Genomic DNA, 16642 nt, shown 5'->3' with positions numbered 1-16642 from the left:
AAATCAAATGCGATTTTCATGTGCATCTCGTCAGTAAAAACACTCCTGTGATTATAAGTACATCTCCAGCACGTACTGGATTGCCAGGATTTCAAAACAAATCCTGCCCACTTGCTTCTCAAAACTAGTCCAATCGCGTTACCAGGAGGGCAGCCTGCGCTCAGCTGCTGTCGAATCACAACAGAGGAACCGCTGGGACAATCAGAACTCGTTAAGTATTTCTGAAGGAGGGACTTCATAGAACAAGGAAGTCATCAGCCCATTTTTATGACTGAAAACAGTGGTATACAGATAGGTGAATTGTGTGAAAAATACTGTTTTTTTACACGCGAAACATGAAGACGTTATATTGCACACTGTAAACACAATCAAAGCTTCAAAAAAGCACGAAAAATGGGACCTTGAAAAAATTATTTATGATAACATATCATTAATTCATATAAATAAAGTAATTAAAACCTTTTTTTCATACTAGATTCAGCTTGAATTTAAATAGTATCAAACTGACTTTAAAATCTCAAGGAGTTTATAAGTTGAAACGGTACAATATCACAGTCCATGTCAAATAGCCCAAATGAACTTGTATCTTATAGTATCCGAAGACCTTGATTGCGTGTTATCATGAAATTAACAATATTATTTGATTTTTTTTAAATGGACAGTTTCCTGTATAAAATAGGACATCAACCTTTATATCAAACATTTTGAAATTGTCCACAGCTGAGAAACTCTGTAGGCAGGTTGTGTGCAGAGCACATGAAGTGAATGTGTAAACATATACAAAACGTGTAAATAGTTAACAACATAGCCTAGATTAGGCCCATGCTCTGTTCCTAAGTATATAATGTAAATTTGTTAACCCACAGTTACAAATTTTAACAGATTAATCGCCTATGTTTGCTGCATGTTTTTAAAAAAACACGCTAAAAAATAAATTAAGTTTGTGAGAGGAAATAAATATATCCATATCCGTATCCCATTTGAAGCGTAACTATTATTCATTAGGCAATATAGGCTTTGTAGTTCACGCGTGTTTCAGTATCGACGGGAAAAAATCATAATGATCATTCACAGTAATTCTTGCGCCGAATGTCTGGTGAATGGCTTCACTGTTTCCAAAGAATACGTGCGCAAGGCACCAGCACAATCAAACAGCTGAAACAGAAAATACTACATTTTTGGTCATACAGTAAAGGCATAATTCGAAAATGCATAGTGTTAACAGTTTGAAAAATCAAGAATAATAACACAGTTAATAAGAATTATTTGTAAATGCTGGACCGTTCTCATTTCACTCTGCATATGGAACCTGAGGATTTATTTATTTTTTAACCAAGAATGAACCGAAACATTTAGCTATATATATATATATATATATATATATATATATATATATATATATATATATATATATATATATATACAGTTGGTAGACATTCAAAATGTCCTCTTTACCGCCGCACGTACCGCCGCTGCGGTGGTATAAAGTGCATTTGCAGCTTCTGACCGCTGAGTGGCGCTTTAACCACAAGATATCAAACAAGCGCATCAAAGCACATTTTCGCAAATAAAAGTCAGTTTTGCCTTGCTGATGTGTTACATTTGACGGCTTCAGTCACGGAAAATGAAAGAAAAATACTATAGTTAAAATATTTGTTATTTATTATTAATTACATTATTTAATATGTAATATTCACAGATGAAAGTTTGGTACTTATGAAGTTATGTGCATTTCTTAGAATGAATTCAAGCAGGATAAATGTCAAGCCTGTGCCTGAGCCTTTGCTTATATGTTCTCTAAGCTACATGGTATTAAACCATATTTTAGATTGGACACATTTAAAAGGTGTGCAGTATTATTTATATAATATGAATTAAGTGTTATATTATTCAAAAGAAATTGTGGTTTACTTTGCATCGGAGCATTAAAAGTGATAGCCTATTTTAGGGGGTAGGCTACATGGATTAATATGCAATATCAATATTTTCATATATTATGCCTATATTTTAATTTATATTTAAAAATTCTTTTAATAAAACAACATGCATTTTTGTTATTTGTTACCTGTCCTTTATTTTGACAGATAAGTTCTTGGGATAAAGACATTTGTCTGTAAACTGATTAAGAAATTGTTGCATTTTTAGCAAAACGTGAGGCACTGTATAATTTCGTTCACATAATTTATGCCTAATTAGCCTAAAACAAGAAACGAATACATTAAACCTGCACGATTTAGCTAAATCTTTGAAACTCTAAAGAATGGATGGATTAATAAACCGTCCTCACGATTAAACTCAAGTTCTCTCATTATAATTAACAAAATGCACACGATGTAAAAAAGAGCTTCATTAACTGACAACATAAGTGATTTTAAAGGGAGCCTTCTTTACTTGCTTTTAGTGCTGGGCGATAGCATATGGCCTAAAAAAACTATGATTTAAATCGATTTTAAAATCAATATTCAAATGACAAAGAAATTTTTCAAAACAAGTTTTAATAATCGTCTTCATTTCATCGGGTGAAACATCTCTCTAACTCAGCAGCAGAGCCTGTGAGTGGAGCAGCAACAACTTCCCCTCAGTGCTCAAAGCATCAGCTGTGCGCGCACTGATACCAGAAACACCGCTTGCCTTCACTCCGTGCATTAAGTATTTAATAAATAAATAGATAAATAAAAAATAGCAGGACAGTTTCAAAGTAACTTAGGCTATTGTGTGTAAGCTTTTTTCCCTATCACATGCCAAACTAATAACATTGTAAGCATTAAATCTTTAATTGCTGCTTTCTGCTGTGAAAATTATGTTTGTGAGGAAAATAACAGTACATTTTTGTCAGTTATTTTATCTAAACAGATCAATGAATTTCTTCAAGATTTCAAAATCAGATAGCATGCTGATAATGTAGTAGCACTGTAAGATTAAATTTGTTTGAATGCATTATTGCTAAAGCGATTGTGTGTGAATGTGCTTTATCTGTTTAAATCATGCTTTAACCCGAAAATAGTCAGTAAAAGAAACAAACTCCTTAGCCAGACTAACATCCCGCTGGACTATTGCAGTCATTATAACTTGATCAAGCCATAGCTAAATATGTTTAACATGAATTCTTGCTGAATATGCAGTTATATTACGGGCTGTTGGCATGAATTGTACTCGTGATGGAGGCTCCAGTCAGAATCACACGCTCAGCTCATCCTTTGTTCGGCGGCGTGTCTCTGTCAGACTCGTGGCGAAGGGTTGAGCCACTCTGAACTACAGGAGCCTCAGTGGTGCGTCAGTGGATGTTAAAAAGAAACAGATTTTCATTCAAACAAACCGATGTCAATTACAAATTCGAGTTAACTGACAAAATCGATTTATCACCCAGCCCTACTTGCTTTCATATTATTTAATGAAAAAAAATGCAGCTGCATTTAAATGCAAGTGTGTAAAATATATGCAAGATTTGCACTGCACGTGTGATGGTAAATGTGCAGCTTTTATTCTTATTTATTTTATCTTCATTACAAATCTTGTTTGATTTTATTTTGGATAATTGCATATAAAAAATAATTTACGTTGTGATGCATATGCAAAATGTGAATTAATATTAATAAAATTATTAATGCGCATTAAAGACAGGGCGCATACATTTTTAACATTTAACAATCGGTGAATGTTGCATTTCTCTGTCGGAGAGAGTCAGCACTGTGAATTTCATCTTGCAGCAGACAAGAAAACATGTGTTTATTAATAAATAATTAAAATGTCTAATTTTTCACAATTATTAGGCTACTTCTGCATGTGCTTTGTGGCAAACTTAATGCATGTGCTTGAGCGCGGAATATATAATGACTTGATTATGTAAATTTAATATAAACCTCTGATTAGTTGAATATAACAAATGAACGACTAGAACTAGAAAAATCTTACATGGGGGGAGACCATTTTTTAGAGATACATCCTCGCTACCTCATACTGATCACAGAGTCAGTTTGCCCTACATTACTCATTTTCATAAATAAGTCCTTAGCTACTGGTATGGTTCCTAACGCTCTGAAACGGGCACGAACCCTCTCCTCAAAAGACCTTCATTGGACATGTCGTTGTTAAATAATTTTCGGCCTATTTCTGTGCTCCCGTTTGTTTCTAAGGTGTTAGAAAAGCTGGTCTTAACTCAACTTCAGTTATTTCTCAGCACTAACCACATTTCTGAACGCTTTCAGTCTGGCTTTAAACCTCTCCATAGCACTGAATCAGCTTTACTGAGAGTTTTTAATGATATTTTAGTTACCACTGATTCAGGGGACTCCTTAATTTTAGTTCTCCTAGACTTAACAGCTGCCTTTGACACCATTGATCATCAGGTGCTTCTATGGAGACTAAAATCGCTAGTGGGATTAAATGGTTATGTCCTGGAGTGGTTCAAATCTTACCTAACTGTCCGCTACTTCTCAATAAAAATGGGAAACTACTCCTCTGCTGCGCGTCTCGAATTTGGCCTCCCTCAGGGTTCGATCTCATCCTCTCTGCTTTTCTCCCTCTATATGTTGCCACTAGGATCGATTATGAGAAAGCATGGAGTTCAATATCATCTCTATGCTGATGATACCCAAATCTACCTACCTAAAAAAAGAGATAATCCCCTTTCTGTCACTTCGCTATTCTCCTGCCTTGACGAGATTAAAATCTGGCTGGCAAATAATTTTTTATCCCTTAACAACTCAAAGACAGAGGTTATTGTGTTTAACTCCTCAAATGTCTCCAAAATTGATACCTCTATTCTAGATGACCTGGCAGTTCACCAAACAAAGTGTGCTAAAAATCTTGGTGTCTTGTTGGACTGTCAGCTCACTCTAGACAAACACATCTCCTCAGTAGTTGCGTGTAGTTTTTTCCAGCTCCGTCAGTTATCAAAAATCAAACACGCATTGCCTGTTAGCTCGCTTGAGACAGTAGTCCACGCCTTTATTGTTTCACGGCTGGACTACTTTATACAGCGGTATTTCAAAAATGTAACTAGATCGGCTTCAATTAGTCCAAAATGCTGCTGCGAAATTTCTAAAAAATGGCCATAAATATGACTACTCCACCCCTCTACTCTGAGCCCTTCACTGGTTACCAATCCAGTACCGCGTAAATTTTTAAATAATTTTATTCGTCTACAAATGTGTGCACGATCTGGCCCCAAGCTATCTATCTGAACTCATCTCCACATACAACCCCACTCGAGAGCTCCGCTCTGGAAATCAAAAGCTGCTCAAGATCCCCTCATCCAGCATCAGCTGACAGTCAGCTGTTCCTGATGTGTACCAATCCAGTCTTGACACTTATCACCTGCAGTCTATTTAAATTCCCATTATTCGGTGTCTCTTCCATCACATTGCTGCTTGCAATTGACTCCCTCCTCCAACCCCAACTCCACCAACTGAACCTGTAATCTGATCTAACTTGTTCTTTCTTTACAGTGTCTTCATTGGAAGCAGTCTCTCCATGTCAAAAAAAAAAAAAAGACGTTTCCTTTTTCAACATCAAATAAAGGACGTACGTAAAGAGAGTGCTCGAGACGCACAAGTCAGCAATATTTCTTATTTATTGGCATGAAGTTTCGTGCTGAATTACAAACAGCAACAGGAGTGCAACATTCTCAAAAAATATATATATGCGGAGGGGACGGCTGCCATAACAAAAGAAAAACATCACTGGAGGCTTCAACCCAGCTGCATTTATGATTTAGGCAATTCAAAAATCTCCAAGATTATTTTAAATAATGATTCAGTCCATTTCAAACACCTGTTCAAAAAATGAAACTTTAAATGGACTTGAGGACAGGCCATGTGTGTGTTTTTTTTTACGTAACCGACACTTAATGAAAGTATAATGAAATGTTCAAAAAGGCTAAGGCCATTACAAATTTATTGGACAGGGAAACAAGTCGATCAACATTTTCGGGTCCAGAGCAGAGGGTTTTTTATTCACTTCACTATATGTCCAGCTGTTGACAAGACGCGCTCCGACCGCACTGACGCCCCAGGAACACTCAGATACAGCTGCGCAAGGTAGGGGTATTACTGCCAATTTTCCACCACAAAAGCCGGTCGCTGTCAGCTTGCAACGGTCCTTTTCATAACTCAGAATCCTCCATAACTAGATGCGCGAATGAGGCGAATTTGCATCTACAGTGCCGCGAGACCTCCATATGCGCGTAAACTCGTCTTTACATTGAATTAACATTAAAATCATTCGCGCCAGACGCTCTATTCACGTTTGGTGTGAATGCAGCATATGACAGCGCTTTCGACATCACTGGGTCTTGTAGGCACGTAAAATTGCTGGTATTTTCTGTCTAGCTTTCACAATGCATACTGCACTTTTTCTGCTTGTTTGTGAGTTTTGTTACATCCATATTTTTTAATTGATTGATTCTTTTAAAATTAATAGTGTACATATTTGGTTAAAATTGATTCCCTTTTTTCATTTTGGAAACTTTTTTTGGTTGGTCCGATCGATTGTGCAATCGATTTTTGAACTAAAAGTGACAGCCCTAATCTCCACGTTGTATCTTCATGAATTTCCACACAGAGTTACGCAAAATGTAGGGAGGATGTTTCCCCATGTTTTTGATCTATCATTATCTGCTGTTAAATTAAAAAATCATTGATTATAGTCAATTCAATTGTATAGTCATACAAGTTTTGTATGTAAGTTTACTTTATAGTAAATGCGAGCGTCACAAGACCGGAAGTATGTATGCACACACTTGCATCGCTGAAGCTCACCGGCGCCATCTTGTGCACCTGCTGCTGCTTCATATAAGTTTTGTAATTTCATGAAATAGACATGTTGACAAATAACATCTTTCTTTGGCACAGTTCTCATTGCATTATTTAACAGTTTGTTTTATGACAACTCGATTAACAGATGTTTTATATATATTTCCTAAAATAACACAATAGCATGACAAAAGCAAAGCAGATCTGATGCTGAATTTTTATTACGCATATCCAAAGTTTACTGAAAATATTCAGGAATTTCATTCAGAAAATGCACATCTGATACTTGAAATGAGACAGAACCCCACAGAAACAATTAAATGCAACTGCTTGATATTTATAGAGTTGTTCTTGTACATTAGTAAAAAAATCAGAGAGAATCAGGTAAAGGAGCAGTTGACCAAAAAATGAAAAAATGATTACAAACTTGCAGCCTTTCACTTCACAAGTCATGAATTGATGGACTGGAGTCGTGTGGATTATTGTGATGTCTTCATGATCAGATGTTTGAGCTTTCACTCTGATGGCGCTCATTCACTGCAGAGGATCTCCATCAATAAGCAAATGATGTAAAGTTATATTTCTTCAGATCCGTTCTGATGAAGAACTAATCTTTATCTTGGATTGACTGAAGGTAAGCGATGTTTTAAATATTGTAATTTTTTGGTCAACTATTCCTTTATTCAAGACACTAAGACATTAAAAATTTAACATGAAGCTTAAACGCTGGTGTTTATTTCTTCACACACACAAAAGCCCTTTTCTCTTTACAGAGGAAGTCATTCCAGTGGCTCGAGGCTATAGCAGGAAGGGAAAAAATATATACTATTGTTACAGTAAAAGTATTCTGATCAAATTTAATGCTTGTTAAGGTAATACCGCTAATTCTATTCCATTAGCATTTCATAAACATTAGGTGAAGTTAAAATACAGTTCTACATTCGGCTGGTTATTTGAATTGAGGCTACTAAGGATTTGCAAGTATAAAAAAAGATAAATATAGTAATGATATTTCATAAACATTTAAAACACTCACGCTGATGGTTCATCAAAAGACAGTTCTCGTTTCCGTTGAAATTGTCAGGTTGTGAAGGAGCCCATATCTGTATTATCATACTTGATCCATCACTCCAGAGCCAGTTTCCCTCCTGTGAATAGAACACCATAAATATCCTATTTACTGAAGTATTTGGCACTGTGATGAACACCACAGCAAAACCGCATATCTGAATGGTTATTTAAATCTATTTACACATGCTTAGAAAGTAGAGCAGCTGCTTTATTTCTGGGGTTTCCAGGGTAAGGGCTGTATTTTCTGCAGTTTAGCGCCATCTGCTGTCAGACAGTGAATGTGCTTTCATTCAGCTCGTCTCTCACATGTTCCCCATGTGCTTCTCATGTGTGCTTGTGTACATCAGAGCGCACACACATCTTTTAAGAGGCATACAGTGTGCTGTGCATTTTGACCAGTTGATGGGAATAGTATTCTTAAAATGAATTCCAGATTCTGAATAAATTGTACTGTATAATTATTCACTGTATTTTGGAGTACCCACAATAACAATATACTCCATAATCATTACAGTGATGTATCACATTACCGGCACATGTCTAATATCAGCAGTACAAGAAAAAAACAATTATTGTACAAAAACCCCTAAAATAAAATCCTAATTTATGAATTCAAACAAACATACTGAAACAGCGTCATAGCCTCCTATCCAGGCCTCAGTTGCAGCTTGAGTTTGATATTTAATCATGAACTGTACGAAGGTGTACTCCTCATAACTGTGTACAGAGGCCAGGTTCCCATCGTAGCCCAAACACTGTTTCTAAAGAGAGTAGGACATAAAAACTATTGTTAACTAACTGAAAATTTCAAGACTTAGAAATGAAGGAATCCCTATGATAAGATGGCATCTCATACCTCTGCATCAATCCAGGAACGCTGAAAGTTAAAAAAGCGGAATCATCTACCTTTATATGCAGACCATCCACTTTCACAGGTTTCTGTAAGAAAGATAAGTGAGTATTATTGCTGCCTTAAACCTTTAGTATTTTCATTAAACTGAGATCAGATTGATATTGTATGTATACGCACCTTGTCTGACCAGGGTACAGGTCCCTGTTTAAAATGTGTAAATAAATAGCACAAAGAAATAAACAGAACAAAGAAACAAATTAAACAATGCTTAAGTTTGTAATTGTCCAGTTACAGAGACCATATAATCAAATGTAAAATAGCATTGCATAGTCTTCAATAGAGTTGAATTCTTGTTAAAAGGACAAAGTAATTTAGTGAAGGGCAGTGAGAGATTTTCTCTCATTAGATTTCATGAATTAAAATAAGGACATAGACAGCAGCTGCTAAATTAGGCGCAGTCACTTTAAAACACAATGCATCCAAATTCTTTCTCAACTTTTTACATTCACTTAAGTGGTAACCGACCGCCAAGACAGGTACAACATAATATTTTATGCATTTGTCCGTTCAAGAGCAAGAAGAGGCAAAACTCAATTTGGTGTTGAAGGGCTTAGACGTGGCTCTCTGTGTGCACAGAACACAGCGCTCTGATGCTGAATTAAGCTTTTCACCTCTTTTTGTGTTTGTATGTTTATGTTTTTGTTCACTCAGGTGCAGATGGAGAACTCAGTTCGGTGTTTTAGTTCTGTCCACATCCGTGGGTCCCTATAATCATCACCACCTTTCACCCCACCAGTGACGACCCTGCTTTTGTCACTACAACTAGACAGAACAAATGTAACACACTAAAATATCTCACCATCGCTTCTGCAAAGAAAAAAGAATATATATATATATATTAAACATTTTAATAATCAGATTACAATTTTATGTCTAAGTCCAAACTAACAGTCTGAGGGATTTGAGGTAAACTGAATAAATTAAAAACTGTGCCACATACACTTCACAACAATTACCTGAAGCATCCAGAGCAAAAGAGCAGAACAAATGTAACACACTAAAAGACAGCATCAACATCTTACCATTGCTTGTGCCATTAAGAGGTGTTGCCTCTGAAATAATCAAAGAAAAATTATATATGTGTGTGTGTGTGCTTTAAAAATTTTAATAATCAGATTACAATTTTATGTCTAAATCCAAACTAACAGTCTGTGGGATTTGAGGTAAACCACATGAATAGAAAACTGTGCCACATACACTTCACAACAATTACCTGAAGCATCCAGAGCAAAGAGCAGAAAGAAAGACAGACAAAGAGGCCAGACTGCCATTGTTCCTGAAATCAACCAGTACTACTGCACACCTGACAAAACATGAAGACAGAACAGTTTTTATTCATTATTAACCTGTTCTCAATATCCACATTCCAATATTGCCAGCTGTACAAGAGCCCTGTGCATCACTATGAAGAGGATATATATATATATATATATATATATATATATATATATATATATATATATATATATAAGCATTTCAAGTTATCCATTGACTCAAGCCACACTTTTATGAAACAGTAAAGTGTAAAGTTTTGAACGGCTGAAAAACCTCACCCTCTATGAAGTTAGTCACGTCCAAGTCGTCTGTAGCTCTCTGCAGAACAACAAATGCTTGACTCTTCAAAACCAGATCATGACTCCCCTCTTTTTATTTGGTTCATACACAGAGGAGACTGCTGTCTGATTGGTTCCTGTCTCCAAAACCCACAACAAATCTTTATCTTACACCTAATCCCACACAGGAAAACCAGGAGAGTTATGATAAGAAATCAGATCCAACACCACACATTACATAACCTAGAATCAATACAAACATTTACTTGACTTGGTTATTTTATACATTTAAAAAAAAAAAAAAAAAAACTATGCTGCAGTAGTACGAATATAGACTATGTATATCTATTTTTAATTATTATAAAAATAATTATATATTTAATATTTATAGACTATGAAAATATAAATGTAGACTATGTATATCTATATAAGCGAGTATAGAGTAGGAATATAGAATGTGAAAAATAGAAATATAGACTATGTATATTTGTACATGGAAATGTACAGTATTAACAATAAAAAACAAATAGTGCAGTAATGTGCAAATTGAGTTCAACTACGTGATAACAAAAGCAACAGTAATAGTAACAGATTTGAGATGAGGCTATATGAGTAATCTTTAATGTAATCAATAATCTTTACTTACTATCCTAATGATTTTTGGCATAAGAGAAAAATCTATAATTTTGAATGTTTTTTTTTTAGCTATTGCTACAAATATACCCTTAAGAATTAAGGTTTTGTGCTCCAGGGTCACAAATTATGGATCTGCTATTTAAAATGCTGCTTTTTCATCTGAGATAACATTTTAAAATGTATCTCCTCCAAGAGCTCAATCTACAACAACCAAACTCAGGTTGGAATTATTTTTTCTAACTAGTCGAACTTTTCGTTAACAATTTTCGTTAAACAGATGATCATAACTATTAAGGGAGTTGACACTATTAAGGGAGTTGAGACTTATAGTGTGTTTAAGCTGTCTATCACTAGCAAAGCTTAATGATCATCCTAGGACAACATGCTAAGTCATGCTAGCAAACATGTTAATCATCCTAAAAACCATAGATGCATAGAGTTAGATTCCCAAGACGGGGACACGAATAAGTGTCTGGATCAGTCGAATGTGGCATCTACCTATACATATCTATGGTAACAACATGTTAGCAATGTGTTAAATCATGCTATAAATATGCTAATGACATGCTAACAAAACATTAATTATGCTAGGAACATGATTAACAATATGTTGATCATGCTAGAAACATGCTAGCAATATGTTAATTTTAGAAACATGTTATTCATGTTATTCATGTTAACATGGTAATCGTGCTAAGACATGCTAATCATGCTAATAATGTTAACCCCTTTTAACTAATTGCCCAATTGCACAGCCTTAAGAGTGTGCATATCATGAATGCTGGGTCCTGTTTGTTTTCTGAGAATCTACTGCACTTACTGGTAACTTGTTTGCCACGTAGCAATAAAAAATATACTAAAAACCTGGATTATTCTGGATAGTCACATTGTACTGCTATTATTTTGAACAATACAACATGTGAAAGAATGGACACCTTCTAATGTTGACGTTTTGAAGGGGTGTTTAGATTGCACCGATTGGAATATGTTTTTGAATACATCTTCTGATTTGAACGATCAGGTGGTTACCATTTCTAAATATATAACTTTCTGTGTTGATTCTGTTATACCTACGAAAAAGATCACTCTGTATCCTAATAATAAATCCTGGATCACGAAGGAGTTAAAATGCATATTGAACGAGAAGAGAATATTTTTTGTGGGGACCAATGAGGAGAAAAAAACAGATAAATAGGGAAGTAAAAAGAGCAATTAAAATCGCTAAAAATAATTATAAAAATAAGATTGAGGATGTGTTCATGCAAGGTAATCTCAAAGCTGCCTGGAAAGGAATTAAGAGTATGGCTGCAGTGAGTACAGTAGTACCACAGATCCACATTCCAAGTGGAAACATTGACAATGATTTAATTCTAATGAGTTTAATAACTTTTTTCTCATTGGGATACATCCTCGGTCATTGATGAGATAACCATTTTTAAAAAGACCTTGAGTATTTCTAATAATTTTAAAATGTATCTAATATATCAAGACAGCTGAAGGCCACACCGCTTAACAAGGCCCCAGGTCCAGATGGGATATGTAGTAGAGCACTGAAATACTGCGCTGACCAGCTCAGTGAAGTTCTCCAGTTACTTTTTCAGTTGTCATTAGATCAAGGGTTGGTACCTGATTTGTGGAAAAGTTCAATTATTGTACCGATACTTAATAAAACTAAACCAAATTCCTTGAAAGATTACCGGCCAATCGCCTTGACCTCTGTGACAGAGTGACCTGTCCCTGTTGGTTAGCACAGCACATACACACACACACACACACACACACCCTCTTACCTCATCCTCCATTCCCTGCTGGGGCGTTGTGGTTGCACACGCACGCCATTAGCACGCTGGTCATCATACACTCAAACATAGCCACTCCACTTCCATCCCCTTCAGAATCCCTGCTGCGTATAACAACATGCATACATACCTGAGTTGTGTTTGTTTCTGTTTCTATGTTTTATGTTTCGTCATGTTATGTTAATACATACATACCTGTGTTTGTCAGCGTCTGTGTTGCTGGTCTTCCACGTTGCTTCTCCACCATCGATAAACCGAACCAGAGCGCCACCCAGCGGCCTGGATAAATAGTGTCAGGACCGCTGTGTGTGGCCGCATCGGCACGAAGCAACCAGAAGTTGGCTCGTCCATTGTCTGGTTCGTTAGGGGGGATAATGGAAATTTGTTATTATTAGGCAATTTTTATGTTTCTACATTTGTATTTGTTATTTTGGTTTGTTTTTGTAAATATTTTGGCTATTTTTGTGTGTATATATTTGTGATGTTGAGAAAAGGGTACATACTCACCTGAAATACTTACCCACAAATGTATGCAATGGTTTTAACAAAAGGGGCGGGGTTTGGACTATAAAGAGGAGCCCCAAAGAACTTTTGTGGTCAGTTAACCTGGCGTAAATTATCACTTGATGGCGCCGCAGACGGTTGCTTTATGCTTGGCTCTCCAGTGTTTGTGCTGTTTTTGTTCGTTTTTCCTGTTTTTTGTTTAACAAACATGATCAGTTTCACCAGGGATGAACTGCTGAACATTCGGCAGAACACACCACAAGATCTTTTACCGGATTTAAATTATTCAGACGTTTTACTGAACGTTGTTATCGGAGGAGCGGCGGCGCTGATCAAGCGCTTCAGGACGCGCAGACGGGGGAAGCGAGCGGGAACGCTCGTCAGACTCAGGAAGCGCGGATTTCGAACGCCGTTGCCTAGCATCCATCTCGCAAATCTCCGCTCTCAACCCAACAAAACAGACGAACTGCTTCTGCTCTCTCGGACAAATAAGGATTTCTCACACTCTGCTGCTCTGTGTTTCACGGAAACCTGGCTGAATGACGCCATACCGGACAGCGCGCTCCATCTGCCGGGCTTTCAGCTGTTCAGAGCGGATCGCGAATCAGAATCAACAGGGAAATCGCGCGGCGGCGGGACATGCTTTTACATCAATGAACGGTGATGTACAGATGTAACTGTGTTAAAGAAGATGTGCTGTCCTGATTTAGAAATGCAGTTTGTCAACTGCAAGCCGTTCTATTTGCCGCGGGAGTTTCATTCGTTCATTCTGGTCAGTGTTTACATCCCTCCGCAAGCGCATGTGAGCTCAGCTTTACAGAAACTTGCTGATCAGATCACAGACACAGAACAACAACACCCGGACTCTGTTTTACTCATTCTTGGGGACTTTAACAAAGCCAATCTCTCCCGTGAACTGCCAAAATACAGACAGCATGTTACATGTCCCACCAGAGACAGTAATATATTGGATCACTGTTACACCACAATAAAGGATGCATATCACTCTGTTCCATGAGCAGCTTTGGGACGTTCTGATCACTGTCTGGTTCATCTTATACCGTCCTACAAGAAAAAACTTAAATCTGCTAAACCTGTAGTAAGGACTGTGAAGAGATGGACCAGCGAATTACAGGATTTACAATCTTGTTTTGACCTCACTGATTGGAGTGTTTTTGAAGCTGCTAACACCGATCTGGACGAACTCACAGAGACCGTAACATCCTATATTAGTTTCTGTGAGGATATATGCATTCCTACCAGGACTTATTTAACATTCAACAATGATAAGCCATGGTTTACAGTAAAACTCAGACATCTTCGTCAGGCCAAAGAGGATGCCTACAGAAATGGGGACAGGATCTTGTACAATCAGGCCAGGAACACACTGAGCAAAGAGATCAGAGCGGCTAAAAAGACCTACGCTAAAAAGTTGGAAGACCAGTTTACTTCCAACGACTCAACTTCAGTGTGGAGAGGTCTAAGAGCCATCACGAACTACAAGACACCATCCCCTTGCACTGAGGCTAATCAACGACTTGCTAACGACCGGAATGAGTTTTATTGCAGATTTGAAACCCCCATCACCCATTCTGACCATCTCCCTACACAACCATTAACACCTCCTGCAATCCCACCCTCCACACCTCCTGCTCTTCAAATCTGTGAAGATGATGTGCGCCAGGTCTTCAAGAAGAACAAAAGAAGAAAAGCACTTACTGGACCCCCTCCAGTTTGCTTACCGAGCAAACAGGTCCGTGGATGATGCAATCAACATGGGATTGCACTTCATCCTGCAACATCTGGACAAAACAGGGACTTATGTGAGGATCCTATTTGTGGACTTTAGTTCGGCATTCAACACCATCATCCCAACAGCCCTTCAGACAAAACTGACCCAGCTCTCTGTTCCTAGCTCTATCTGTCAGTGGATCACCAGCTTTCTGACAGATAGGCAACAGTTAGTGAGACTGGGGAAATTCACATCAAACAGCTGCTCCACCAACACTGGTGCCCCTCAGGGATGTGTTCTCTCCCCTCTGCTCTTCTCCCTGTACACCAATGACTGCACCTCTAAAGACCCCTCTGTCAAGCTCCTAAAGTTTGCAGACGACACTACAGTCATCGGCCTCATCCAGGATGGTGAGGAGTCTGCTTACAGACAAGAGGTTGAGCAGCTGGCTGTCTGGTGCAGTCTTAACAACCTGGAGCTGAACACGCTCAAAACAGTGGAGATGATCGTGGACTTTAGGAGAAACCCACCTGCACTTTCCCCACTCACCATCATGAACAGCACTGTGACTGCAGTGGAGTCATTCAGATTCCTGGAGTGGGACAATCACATTGACTCCATTGTTAAAAAGGCCCAGCAAAGGTTGTATTACCTTCGCCAGCTGAGGAAGTTTAACCTGCCACAGGAGCTGCTAAAAGTGTTCTACTCGGCCGTCATTGAGTCTGTCCTCTGTACTTCAATAACTGTCTGGTTTGGTTCAGCAACAAAATCAGACATCAGAAGACTACAGAGAACTGTTCGTACTGCTGAAAGGATTATTGGTGCTCCCCTGCCCACCCTTCAAGAACTGTATACATCCAGAGTGAGGAAAAGGGCTCAGAAAATCACTCTGGATCCCTCACATCCAAGTCACCCCATCTTTGAACTTTTGCCATCTGGCCGGCGCCTCAGAGCCGCAAACACCAGAACAGCAAGGCACAAGAACAGTTTCTACCCCCAGAATTAATAACAGTTGTTGTCTCTGTGTACTGGAAGCTTATGTCACTAAAACTAATTCCTTGTATGCGTAAGCATACTTGGCAATAAAGCTCTTTCTGATTCTGATTCTGGTAACACCTTACATTTCTGCTAGTATTGCCATATTTTTTTTGATTATTATTATTATTTTTATTTTTTTTGGCAAACCCAGTTTCGTCTGACAGCGGGCCTGTGAAGACCCGTTGTCCCACATATGGTGTCAGAAGTGGGATGGCTACTCGCAAAACTGCATCGAGAGGTAGGAAGCCTAGGGTGGGGCTTCGGTCCCAGACCAAAGCTGTTACTGAGTCAGATGTGGCCTGGGACACTGCTGTCTACAGAGGAGGAGAAAGAGGAGAATCTCCCATCAGCTCGTCAGAAGTCTACATCACCCCGAGAGTCTGTCTCTTCTGCTCCAACATCTAGTGGTGGGATGTTTGCAGTGATGCGCGACTTCCTGAGCGCACAGGAGCAGAGGGAGCGACACCACGAACGGAGCCAAGGTTGCCAGTCCTCCAGCCGGGGGAGGACGTTGAGAACTTCTTCTGCTTCTTCAGCGCTCTCCACCTATGAAAGGTAACTTTAAAACCCCTCCTATTAATTCTGGGGAACTTAACACTGACTCTGTCACTCAGGCACAGAAAGCAGCTCCTGAGAAAAAACTT

At 38.0% G+C, this 16642-nt stretch overlaps 1 pseudogene; it reads right to left on the bottom strand.

Moving 5' to 3' along the window:
* Positions 1-7443: 7443 nt before the first annotated feature.
* Positions 7444-10404, bottom strand: LOC113070351 (ladderlectin-like; annotated as a pseudogene).
* Between the last annotated feature and the right edge of the window lie 6238 nt (positions 10405-16642).

The sequence above is a fragment of the Carassius auratus genome, unplaced genomic scaffold (genome assembly GCF_003368295.1).
Source record: "Carassius auratus strain Wakin unplaced genomic scaffold, ASM336829v1 scaf_tig00003761, whole genome shotgun sequence".
Classification (NCBI taxonomy): Eukaryota; Metazoa; Chordata; class Actinopteri; order Cypriniformes; family Cyprinidae; genus Carassius; species Carassius auratus.
Note: the sequence above shows the minus strand (reverse complement) of the source record. Positions and strands in the feature narration are given on the sequence as shown.